Raw genomic sequence first — 13,411 nt, forward strand, 5'->3', positions numbered from 1 at the left:
CTTTACCCTTGTTTGTTTGTACCCATGGGAGTAGATCTGAGGAAAGCCACAGAAGCTGCCATAGCTCTTAATTTTGTGGGCTGACTGACGCAGGCGAGCAGGCATTGAGGAAGCAGCGCGGGGCGGGCTAGACACTGAAAAGATTGCTCCTGCCCTGCACCGTGGCCGCGACATGCAGGAGGGAGGCAGCTGGTGGAGGTAGGATAATTACCAGGGGGGAGGGATGTATAGGCCTCCCCCATGTGGTTTTAAAATTCTTAGATAAGCCACGGCTTGTAACATGGGGTGGCTTATCTAACAGTTTTAAAACATGTATAAGCATTTTTTTGCGACCTATATACTGGGGTGGCCTATATGCGGGGAAATATTGTATACGTTCAGAGCGTTCAGCCAGTATGTGCACAACACACTGCTTCTGATTCAAACAGACAACCAAGTAGCGATGTTCTTTCTAAACAAACAAGGGGATTCAGTGATGTCCTTACCCCTTTGCAAAGAAGCCCATCGTTTATGGACTTTTGGTCTCTCTCTTTCTCTCTCCATGGATAGGCTTGTAGTATATATTCCAGGGAAAATGAATGTCATTGCAGATTCCCTCAGCTGAAAGCTCAATCCTCACAAGTGGACCTTAAACACAGACGTATTGCAATCCATTTTTCACCAATGGGGCACTTCCGTGATGGATCTATTTGCTTCCACAAACAATGTTCAGTGTGCCCATTATTGTTCCCTATGACCTGCTTCTCATGCAGTCACCAGGGACTCTCTCAGTTCCAGGGATCTCCAATCTGTTCTATGCTTTTCTGCCGATCTCGCTGATCTCCAAAGTTCTTCAAAGACCATCAGAGACAGAGCTCAACTAATTCTCATAACGCCTCGTTGGTCCAGACAGATCTGGTATCCCATCCTTTTGAACCTTCTGGATGTCCATCCAATCCCATTGGGAGATCATCCATCTTTTCTTTTCCAATGGGATACTCACCTATTTCATCCCAATCTTCATAACTTCCATCTTACGGCCTGGAAATTGAAAGGTCAATCTCACTGATGTTCCAGTCTCGTCAGCATTACTTCTACTTCTACATCTTGTGCCGGTCCTCGCAGTCCATTTAGAATTAGGTCCAGAATTGCATTTCCCTTTACACAAGTTGTTCCATGAAGCAGTTGCCTACAGCATCCAGGAACTTGGTCTCCCTAGCGCAGCCGGAGGTGCCTAGATTCCAGTCTATCCCTGGATAGTTGAAGTCACCCATGATAACTGCGTTTAATCTCGTCCATCATTTCTCCATCAATTTCTTCTGACTGCCCTGGGGATCAGTAGTAGATGCCAACTAAAGGTAAATTTACAAAAATAAATTGGTACTGCTAGGTGCCCACTGGGCCCAGGTTTTGAGTCAGAGGGGTGGGGCTCAGGAAGTGAGGAGTTCATATGCACTGGAGTGAAGTGATTCAGAGAAGTTCCTGAAGAAAGAGGTTTCCAGAAGAGATACCCTGAGCAAAGTCATCTTAAGGAGGAAGCCTAAGGTAGAGACCTTGGGAAAAGGAGGCATTTGATTTTGGAATTAGGGTTTCCCTTACTTGCATGTATGGAAGTCATGAGAAGTCAGCTAAGGTATACCTTCAACATCAAAAATTCTTAACTTTAAAAAAAATGACTAGAATTCTGGTGAGACAATTCTATCAGAATAGTCACAAAATTCCTGTAACCAAGGTCAAAACAACAATATTCAGTTTACAAAAATCTTAGATTAAGCCACTGGAAAACCTATCAGAAATTTGTTTTCTGAAATTAAGGAAAAAGAATTCCTTAAACTTCTGCTATCCTTTAAAAATAATCCGTGCAGCCAACTAGTCTTCACACCTGACCCAGCTCACAGAAAAAAACCCCCCAAAAAACCCTTTCAGAATACTTATCTCAAATTGTTCACATCAGGGATAAATAAACCTTCCAGCAAGAGGAAAAAATTTCTCACAAAAATTTATTCTAACAGGTGTTCTCTGTGGACAACAGAGGAATGCAGCTACACTTGTTGGTGAAGTCCCTGAACTGAGCCTGCCTGGTGGAACTCTCCCCTAGCTACAGTAGGTTGAATTTTTTTTCCTAGCTTGCCTCTGGAGCTCCACCCCTGTAGCCTGTCAGTATGTCTCTAGCTCGTTAAGTAAGCTAATTAGAGGGGATGGAGGACGGGCAAGTGTGGCTGCATTCCCCTGCTGTCTATGGAGAACATCTGTTACAGGTAAGCAACTTCACTTTCTCTGAAGACAAGCAGGGTAATACAGCCCCACTTGCTGGTGAGTCACTAGCTTGAATAAGAATATGGGAGGAGGCAAATCAATTTTTTTTTTGAAAGTGGAAACAAATTGCAAAAAAACAGATTGTATAAATTGAACGTCTTGTGCTGAACTCTGGTCTAAACAATAATGCTTAGTAAACATATGAACTGAAGACCAACTTGCTGCTTTGCAGATATCTTGTATTGGAACTGCACTCAAGTTTGCAACTGATAAAGTTGTCGCTTGTATTTGATGTGCTCCAATGTGACCCAGAGGAGACAAGAAGCTTTCTTATAATAAAAAGAAATGCAATTAGCAATCCAGGAAGATATAGTTAATTTAGAAATCGCATGTCCTTGAGTAGCTGTATTGAAGGAAACAAATAATTGATTGGTGGTACAGATAGAAGCAGTCCTGTCTAGGTAGTAAAGTACCCCTCTTTTGCTGTCCAATGTATGAAGAGTTTGCTCTGTTGAACCATGTGGAGGAGGAAAGAATGATGGCAAAGAAATGGACTGATTGATGTGAAAGTCCGTAACTACTTTTGGAAGAAATTTTGGATGCATACGAAGAAGTACTTTATTGGGAAAAAATTGAAGATATAGGTCATAGATGACCAGTGCTTGCAATTCGCTAACTCTTCTGGCCAAAGTAAGGGCCATTAAAAAGCTGTTTTCCATGTTAAGAACTGTAGTGGAGCAGATCCCAAGGATTCAAAGGGATCCTTCATCAACTGGTCCAAGACAATGTTGAGATCCCAGGCTGAAGGTGGAATAGGAAGTGGAAGTCAGATATTGTTATGATCTCGCCAAATATCGAAAAACCAGGGGATTTTGTGAAAGTGATTTTCCATCCACAAAAATGGTGATAGGCCAATATAGCTGAAAGGTGAAGGCATAAAGAGTTGGTCTTAAGACCTGAATTTGATAAGGGTAGTAAGTAAGTTAGGATGTTATCCACAGGGCAGTGGAATGGATCTTGATCTTGTGAGCCTGTCCATATGGGAAAACGTTTCCATTTCAACTGATAAGACTTCCTGGTAGATGGCTTTCTGGCTGCAAGATTCCATGCTGAGGGGCACCGAGGGACCAATTTGAATATCGGATATGCAATCTAGGGAGGTCTGCTGTCTGCCTGGAGCCAGGATACGAGATGTCACTGCCAGTCTGAATAGACTACTCACGCCCCGAGACCACTTTCCTATGCTTCTTGTCCACATAGGAACCAACGACACTGCCAGGACCAGAGACTTTGGAGCACTGGGTGAGAGGCTGAAGCGGACAGGAGGGCAGGTGGTTTTCTCATCGATCCTCCCAGTTAGAGGCAAGGGAAGAGCCAGAGATGAACATATCCAGAGGACGAACGAGTGGCTACAGGGATGGTGCCGGGATATGAACTTCGGATTCCTAAACCATGGGGAAGCGCTACAAGGACTTCAGGGACCAGACGGACTCCATCTGACCAGTAGGGGTAAGAACGTCTTCAGACACCGACTAGCCCACCTGCTTCACAGGGCTTTAAACTAGGTAAGTCGGGGAAGGGTACCCATTCACATATTGGTGCAGAAAGGAATTATCCTGATGAGGTGAGTCGAAACTCCGCTTCCATGTCCAAGGTAAGTACCCACATTGCAAACAGTTCTTTAGGAGTCACACCGACTCGGGTAGGATACGCCTCACAGGGACTTAGCAAACACAAGATATGGAGGGCCATGTATGTCAATGCACACAGTTTAGGTAACAAAATTCTAGAATTGGAGGCTGAAATAAGGAATGCCGACCTAGATGTGGTGGCAATATCTGAAACTTGGTTCATGGACTCACTTGGGTGGGATATGGCTATACCGGGCTACAATCTATTTCTTCAGGATAGAGAGGGCAGGTTAGGAGGGGGGATAGCTCTATACATTAAAGAGGACATCAAAACCACCAGGATCACAGATGTCAAGTACATCGGGGAGTCCCTCTGGGTAAACCTGGCAAGAGGCAGAGAAAAATGCCTGTATCTAGGTGTGGTATACAGACCCCCAAGACAACTGGAAGACATGGACGCAGAATTAATTGATGACATAGAGCAGGGGTGCCCAACACGTCGATCGCAATCGACCAGTAGCTCAGGAAGGCAACGCGAGTCGATCGCGGAGCCCATCCCGGGCTCCGTGATAGACTCGTGTTGCCGTCCTGATCTACCGGGCCGATCAGCCTTCCTCTCCAGTGTTCTCTCTAGGGCCTTTTAGCTGGGCGGTCCGCCCAGCTGTCATCTGCTGCTGCCGCCGCTGCTGAACATTAAAAAAACACAAAAAAAACCGGCTTGGAGATTTCAGCCCGTAGCGAACTTATGCTCTGTGGCTCTAACGTGTGCGTGCCGGCTTCCCTTCTCTTCCCTCCGAAACCGGAAGTTATGTCCGGGGGGGGGGGAGAAGGGAAGCCGGCACGCACATGTTGGAAGCCCTGAAGCAAGCGTTCTCTACGGGCTAAGGCGGGAGACATGTTAGTGAAGCATTTCCTCTTCTTGCTGCCGGGTCCTGCCTACTTTCTGTTTCCGCAAAGGCAGGACCCGGCAGCATTTCCCCCAACAGCTCCTCGCGATGCTGGTCGGCCGAAGCAGGGAGAGGTTGGGGCGGCGTCGGCTTTTGGGCGTGTTATTGGCGTCGGCTTTCGGGCCTGTAATTGGTGGCAGTTTGGGTCCTGGTCCCCGATGGCAGTTTGGGTCCTGGTCCCCGATGGCAGTTTCAGTGTCTTGGGGGAGGGCAGGGAGAAAGAAAGAAAAAAGGCAGGCAGGGAGACAGAAGGAAAGAAGAGAAACAGAAAAAAAGGAAAGGGAGGCAGAGAGAAAGAAAGGGCAGGGAGAGAGGAAGGAAAAGTTGGGGGAGGGAATGAGGTGTGGAGGAGAGGAAGCATACAGGCTGAAAGAAGGGAAGAAAGACTGGATATAGTCAGAAGAAGAAAGTGCAACCAGAGACTCATGAAATCACCAGACAAGGTAGGAAAAATGATTTTATTTTAAATTTAGTGATCAAAATGTGTCTGAATTTATATCTGCTGTCTATATTTTACACTAAGGTCCCCTTTTACTAAACCGCAATAGAGTTTTTTAACGCAGGGAGCCTATGAGCGTCGAGAGCAGCGCTGGGCATTCAGCGCAGCTGCCTGCGCTCTAAAAACTGCTATCGTGGTTTAGTAAAAAGGGAGGGGGGTATATTTGTCTATTTTTGTATGGTTGTTACTGAGGTGATAGTGCATAGAGTCATCTGCTTTGACCTCTTTGAAAAACCCTGGAATAGGAATGATAATTAACATTTTCTATGCGTACAGTGTGCGTTGTGTTTTTTTAAAATTTTATTGTTGGTAGATCATTTTGACTTGGTCATTTTAAAAGTAGCTCGCAAGCCCAAAAAGTGTGGGCACCCCTGACATAGAGAATATCACTCTACGAGGAGAAGCTGTACTGCTAGGGGACCTCAATATGCCTGATGCAGACTGGAACTCATTTTCAGCGACAACCAGCGGTAGCAGGAGGCTCTTAACCTCCATAAAGGGAGCACATCTCAAACAAATGGTAACGGAACCCACTAGGGCCCAGGTGATCCTAGACCTGGTACTCACCAACGGGGAAAGCATCTCAGAGGTCTCAGTAGGAGATACGCTAGCCTCCAGCGACCACAACATAGTATGGTTCAACCTTAGGAAAGGCTTCCCTAGATCAAACACGAAAACAAAGGTACTCAATTTCCGGGGCACAGACTTCGCACACATGGGAGATTTCGTCCATCAGTCGCTGCAGGACCAAGTGGAGACCGATGATGTAGAAGCTAAGTGGTTAACACTGAAATCAACCATACATGAAGCAACTAGCCGCTTCATAAAATCAGTAAATAAACAACAAAGAAACAATAAACCCCAATGGTTCACCGCGGAGATCTCGTACCTCATTAAGGAGAAGAAAAAAGCGTTTCTCTCCTACAAGCGCACGGAGAAAAGAGAGGCAAAAGTAGAATATAGGACCAGGTCTACAGTGGTCAAAATGGCAGTTAGGGAGGCAAAACTTCAAGTGGAAGAGATTCTGGCAAAAAACATTAAAAAGGGGGACAAATCCTTCTTCAGTATATTAGTGACAGAAAAAGGAACACAGGCGGGATAGTACGCCTTAGAAGACCGGACGGAAGTTACGTGGAAGCAGATTCCGATAAAGCCGAACTACTGAATGAATACTTCTGCTCAGTCTTCACCTGTGAGGCACCGGGACACGGTCTGCAGTTGAAGGCAACACAAAGCACAGAAGACCCGTTTCAGAATTTTGAATTCACACCAGGTGAAGTTTACAGTGAACTGGCAAGACTCAAGGTGAACAAAGCCATGGGACCAGACAATTTGCACCCAAGAGTGCTCAGAGAATTGAGCGATGTCCTGGCGAAACCGTTGGCTGAGCTATTCAATCTCTCCCTAAGTAAGGGGAAAGTTCCCCTGGACTGGAAATTAGCTAATGTCGTTCCTCTGCATAAAAAGGGTTGCAGGGCAGAGGCTGCGAATTATAGATCGGTGAGTCTCACATCAATAGTGTGCAAACTCATGGAAACACTAATTAAAAGCAAATTGGACACGATCTTGAATGAAGGGAATCTTCGGGATGCCAGTCAGCATGGATTCACCAAGGGTAGGTCCTGCCAATCCAATCTCATCAGCTTCTTTGACTGGGTAACAAGAAAGTTGGACTTGGGAGAGTCTTTGGACGTCATGTACCTGGACTTCAGTAAAGCTTTTGACAGTGTCCCACACCGCCGGCTGCTAAGCAAGATGGAATTGATGGGGTTAGGAGAGACACTAACTGCATGGGTCAATGATTGGCTGAGTGGCAGACTTCAGAGGGTGGTGGTTAATGGTACCCTCTCTAAAACATCGGAGGTGACCAGTTGAGTGCCGCAGGGTTCGGTCCTGGGTCCACTCCTTTTCAACATATTCATAGGAGATCTGACTCAAGGGCTTCAAGGTAAAATAACACTATTCGCCGATGACGCCAAACTATGTAATATAGTAAGTGAATGCAGTTTACAGAATTATATGGCGCAGGACCTGCTTACATTGGAAAGTTGGTCCTCAAACTTTTATGAATAGGGACCACATCCGCTCTCCTCCAATCCCCAGGAATCACTCCCGTCTCCAGAGATTTGTTGAACAAGTCTTTAATAGGACTCGCCAGAACCTCTCTGAGCTCCCTTAGTATCCTGGGATGGATCCCGTCTGGTCCCATCGCTTTGTCCACCTTCAGTTTTTCAAGTTGCTCATAAACACCCTCCTCCGTGAACGGCGCAGAATCTACTCCATTTTCTCGTGTAACTTTGCTAGACAATCTCGGTCCTTCTCCAGTATTTTCTTCTGTGAACACAGAACAGAAGTATTTGTTTAGCACATTCGCTTTCTCCTCATCACTTTCCACATATTGGTTCCCAGCATCTTTTAGCCTAGCAATTCCATTTTTCATCTTCCTCCTTTCACTAATATATCTGAAAAAATTTTTGTCTCCCTTTTTTTCATTTTTAGCCATTGGTTCTTCCGCCTGTGCTTGGCTTCTTTCAGTTTCACCCTGTAGTCCTTTCTGCTCTCCTCTTCTTGGTTTTTTTATATTTCACGAACGCCAACTCTTTCGCCTTTATTTTCTCAGCCACTAGGTTGGAGAACCATATCGGCTTCCTTTTTCTCTTGTTTTTATTGATTTTCTTCACATAAAGGCCCGTAGCCATTTTTATCGCTCCTTTCAGCTTAGACCACTGTCTTTCCACTTCTCTTATGTCCTCCCATCCTAACAGCTTTCAATCCTTAACTCTAGTTCTCTGCCTTCCAACCCAGCCATCTGATTAACTGCTCCCCTTAACTGTATCCATGACATCCTGTTTGTCTGTCTTGGCTGTTTAGATTCTAAGCTCTTTCGAGCAGAGACTGTTTTCTTCTTCTTTGTGACTCTGTGCAGCGCTGCATGCGTCTGGAAGCGCTATAGAAATAATTAATAGTATTAATAGAAATAATTAATATGCATTACAGTTAATATACATTAATATTAATTACATTAATATACAATATACATTGTTATATAATGCATATTATATATGTATATTGTATACAGTGTATATTAATGTACATTAATATACAATATACATTAATATAAATAATTACGGTAATAGTATTAATAGAAATAATTAATAGATCATGGGACTCCTAAACTGCCTCTCAGAAATCAAAAACTGTATGTCTGTTGACAATTTACAACTAAATGCCTCCAAAACAGAACTCCTTTTGGATCCACCAAGAACACTGCAACAGTGCCTGTCCCTCGCTATGCTGGGAATCAACTACCATTACTGGAAAAGACCAAGCATGCAGCCTAGGAATACTTTACTCTAACCTACCGCTTTACAACCATATCTCTCAGGTGGTATCTTCCTCATTTTACTACCTGCAACAACTCCAGAAAATAAGAAACGACTTTTCTGAATCTGACTTCATCCAACTGCTCTATGCCTTTGACCTCTTCCCCCATGGACTACTGCAGGGCTCTATTTAAGAGTCTTATGGCGAAGAACATACGTCTCTGTGTACAAAATGCGGCAATAAGATTTTTTAAACAAACCTCCATGCCTGCGACCCTGTCTACCAGGCTTTATCGTCGGCTCACTGGCTGTCCATAGCCAAACATTATGTCTTCAAGGGCCTGATGACAGCCAAGCTTCCTCAGTACATACCGAACAGGTCCCTCTGCTCCCAGGATGAAATATACTTCAAAATGCCCCTGAATGACACTGATTATAGGGTGTTGGTCTCAACATTGAAAGCATCGGCACAGTGTGTGACAGCATCAAAAAAAGCGAACAGAATGTTGGGTATCATTAAAAAGGGTATCACAACCAGGACGAAGGAAGTCATCATGCCGCTGTATTGTGCAATGGTGCGCCCACATCTGGAATACTGTGTCCAGTACTGGTCGCCGCACCTCAAGAAGGACATGGCAGTACTTGAGGGGGTCCAGAGAAGAGCGACTAAACTGATAAAAGGTATGGAAAACTTTTCATACGCTGACAGGTTGAAAATGCTGGGGCTGTTCTCCCTGGAAAAGCGGAGACTTAGAAGAGACATGATAGAAACCTTCAAGATCCTGAGGGGCGTAGAGAAGGTAGACAGGGACAGATTCTTCAGACTGAGGGGAACCACAGGTACTAGGGGTCACTCAGAGAAACTGAAAGGAGACAAGTTTAAAACAAATGCTAGGAAGTTCTTTTTTACCCAGAGGGTGGTGGACACATGGAACGCGCTTCCGGAGGTTGTGATAGGCCAGAACACAGTACAGGGGTTCAAGGAAGGTTTTGATAGGTTCTTAAAGGTTAAGGGGATTGAGGGGTACAGATAGGAGTAGAGGTAGGTTATAAAAAATGGTCAGGAACTACTTCACAGGTCATAGACCTGATGGGCCGCCGCGGGAGCGGACCGCTGGGCGCGATGGACCTCTGGTCTGACCCAGTGGAGGCAACTTCTTATGTTCTTATGTAATATAAAGAAATAAAACAAAACAAAAAAATGAAATAAGGTAATGCTTTTTCTATTGGACTAACTCAACGCATTTTATGATGAGCTTTCAGGTCAGAAATAAGCAAATTTGACAAATATCAATATATATAAGGAAAACATGAAAGCATTTCAGGGCTAGGGGATGGGTGAGCAGGAGACAGAGGTGGCAAAGCAGTATAAAGCCCAGATCGTTGTTAAGTCCCATCTGGTAGGTATCAAAATATTTCCTCATTGCTCACACATTTCTGTTATCTTTCTTAATAAAATGATCAGATATCTTAGCACATGGGTAGTAGACAGGTGGGGATGGGGAGGGAAATGTATATCATATGGAATAGGAATATTGATAAAAAGGGGGGTATGTATTTTATATTACAAGAATATTTGATTGTAAATACAAGTGATATATGAAAATTGTTTGTATTATGTTTAATTCACTTGTAAGAATTCAAAAATGAATAAATAAAATGTAAAAAAAACCCAAAATATTTCATCATTTTTTTTTCAAAGGTCTTACATTCTTGGATTGTCTTAAAGTTCCCTTGTAGTATTCTTACCATAAAATCATTGGTGCAATGGTCAGTTTTTAGAACATAAGAATTGCCGCTGCTGGGTCAGATCAGTGGTCCATCATGTCCAGCAGTCCGCTCATGCGGCTGCCCCCAGGTCAAAGATCAGTGCTCTAACTGAGTCTAGCCTTACCTGCATACGTTCTGGTTTAGCAGGAACTTATCTAACTTTGACTTGAATCCCTGGAGGGTGTTTTCCCCTATAACAGACTCCAGAAGAGCGTTCCATTTTTCCACCACTCTCTGGGTGAAGAAGAACTTCCTTAAGTTTGTACAGAATCTAACCCCTTTCAACTTTAGAGAGTGCCCTCTCGTTCTCCCTACCTTGGAGAGGGTGAACAATCTGTCTTTATCTGCTAAGTCTATTCCCTTCAGTATTTTGAATGTTTCGATCATGTCTCCTCTCAGTCTTCTCTTTTCAAGGGAGAAGAGGCCCAGCTTCTCTCTATCACTGTACGGCAACTCCTCCAGCCCCTTAACCATTTTAGTCGCTCTTCTCTGGACCCTTTCGAGTAGTACTGTGTCCTTCATGTATGGCGACCAGTGCTGGACGCAGTACTCCAGGTGAGGGCACACCATGGCCCAGTACAGCGGCATGATAACCTCCGATCTGTTCATGATCCCCTTCTTAATCATTCCTAGCATTCTGTTCGCCCTTTTCGCTGCCACTGCACATTGCGCGGATGGCTTCATCAACTTGTCGATCAGAACACCCAAGTCTCTTTCCTGGGAGGTCTTTACAAGTACTGCCCCAGACATCCTGTATTCGCGCATGAGATTTTTGTAACCGACATGCATCACTTTACACTTATCCACGTTAACCTCATTTGCATGTCGATGCCCATTTCTCGAGCTTGATTATGTCACATTGCATATCTTCGCAATCCCCCTGTCTTCACTACTCTGAATAACTGCGGCATCGAGGTGAAAAACACATCCAGATTGAAGTTGCTGGCAAGCCGTGTCTGTTTTTGCCAGCAACTTCAATCTTGATGGTCTTAAAGAAGGAAAAGTAAAATGTTTTTCACCTCGATCCCTGAAGAAAGTATCTGAAACATGATACAAGTCGGAAGAGGTGTATTTGCTAAGATAAGTAATCCTTAATATTAAGAAGAAAACTGTTCAACATAGATTTGTCTTGCTGCCTAGAATAATTATGAAAAACTTAAATAATTAATAAAAATGATATGTAATCAATGAAGATTACCCCAGCAAAGATTATGCTACCTGGCTGGTATTCTGAGGATTCCTGAAGACTGACTGGCAGATTATCTTTAAATCTGCACATCACCTCTGTTGGACAACACTTTGGAAAAACTGACTACTGCACCAATGATTTTATGGTAAGAATACTAAAAGGGAACTTTAAGACAATCCAAGAATGTAAGCCCTTTGAAATAAAAATGATGAAATATTTTGACACCTACCAGACAGGACTTAAAGATCTAGGCTTTCTTTCCCACTAACAAAGACATTTAAAACTGATTTGCCACCTCTGTCTCCTGCTCACCCACCCACTAAGCAAATTAATGGAAACACTTTTAAAACAGAGAATGGTCAAGTTTCTGGAATCCTGTGGATTACAGGACCGGAGGCAACATGGATTCACAGACAAATCTGATCAATTTCTTTGACTGGGTGACCAGAGAATTGGATAGAGGATGTGCGCTAGATGTGGTGTATTTAGATTTTAGCAAAGCCTTTGACAGTGTTCCACACACACGTCTAATAAATAAACTGAGTGCCCTCGGGATGGGTCCCAAAGCGATGGGCTGGTTCAAGAACTGGTTGAGTGGAAGGCGACAGAGTAGTGATCGATGGAGATTGCTCTGAGGAAAGGGATGTTACCAGTGGAGTGCCTCAAGGTTCTGTTCTTGGGCCTGTTCTTTTTAACATTTTTATAAATGATATTGCTGAAGGGTTGTTGGGTAAGATTTGCCTCTTTGCGGATGATACAAAAATCTGCAATAGAGTAGACACACCGGATGGTGTGAATAACATGACGAAAGATCTGGCAAAGCTTGAAGAATGGTCTGAAATTTGGCAGCTAAAATTTATTGCTAAGAAATGCAAGGCCATGCATTTGGGCTGCAAAAACCTGAGGGAACGGTACAGATTAGGGAGTGAAGAGCTTATGTGCTTGTTAGAAGAGTGGGACTTGGGTGTGATTGTATGTGATGATTTTAAGGTGGCCAAACAGGTTGAAAAGGTGACAGCGAAAGCTAGAAGGATGCTAGGGTGCATAGGGAGAAGTATATTTAGTAGGAAAAAAGAGGTACTGATGCCCCTGTATAAGACTTTGGTTAGACCACATTTAGAATATTGTGTACAATTCTGGAGGCTGCACCTTCAAAAAGATATAAAAAGGATGGAGTCGGTCCAGAGGGAGACTACTAAAATGTGGTATGTGGTCTTCATCATAAGTCATTCGGGGACAGACTTAAAGATCTTAATCTGTATACTTTGGAGGAAAGGCAGGAGGGGAGATATGATAGAGACGTTTAAATACCTACGTAACATAAATGTGCATGAGTCGAGTCTCTTTCATTTGAAAGGAAACTCTGCAATGAAAGGGCATAGGATGAAGTTAAGAGGTAATAGGCTCTGGAGTAATCTGAGGAAATACTTTTTTTACAGAAAGGGTGGTAGATGTGTGGAACAGTCTCCCAGAAGAGGTGGTGGAGACAGACTGTGTCTGAATTCAAAAGGGCCTGGGATAGGCGCGTGGGATCTCTCAGAGATAATGGTTACTGCGGATGGACAGACTAGATGGGCCATTTGGCCTTTATCTGCCATCATGTTTCTATGTTTCTTATATGTACTGATTTTTGTCAACATTTGCTTATTTCTGAACTGAAGAATGGTTACCTTCGAAAACTCATTATAAAATGCATTGTGTTAGTCCAGTGGTTTCCAACCCTGTCCTGGAGGACCACCAGCCAGTCAGATTTTCAGGATAGTCCTAATGAATATGCATGGGGCAGATTTGCATGCCTGTTGCCTCCATTATATGCA

This window comes from Geotrypetes seraphini, chromosome 10 (genome assembly GCF_902459505.1).
Source record: "Geotrypetes seraphini chromosome 10, aGeoSer1.1, whole genome shotgun sequence".
Taxonomy (NCBI): domain Eukaryota; kingdom Metazoa; phylum Chordata; class Amphibia; order Gymnophiona; family Dermophiidae; genus Geotrypetes; species Geotrypetes seraphini.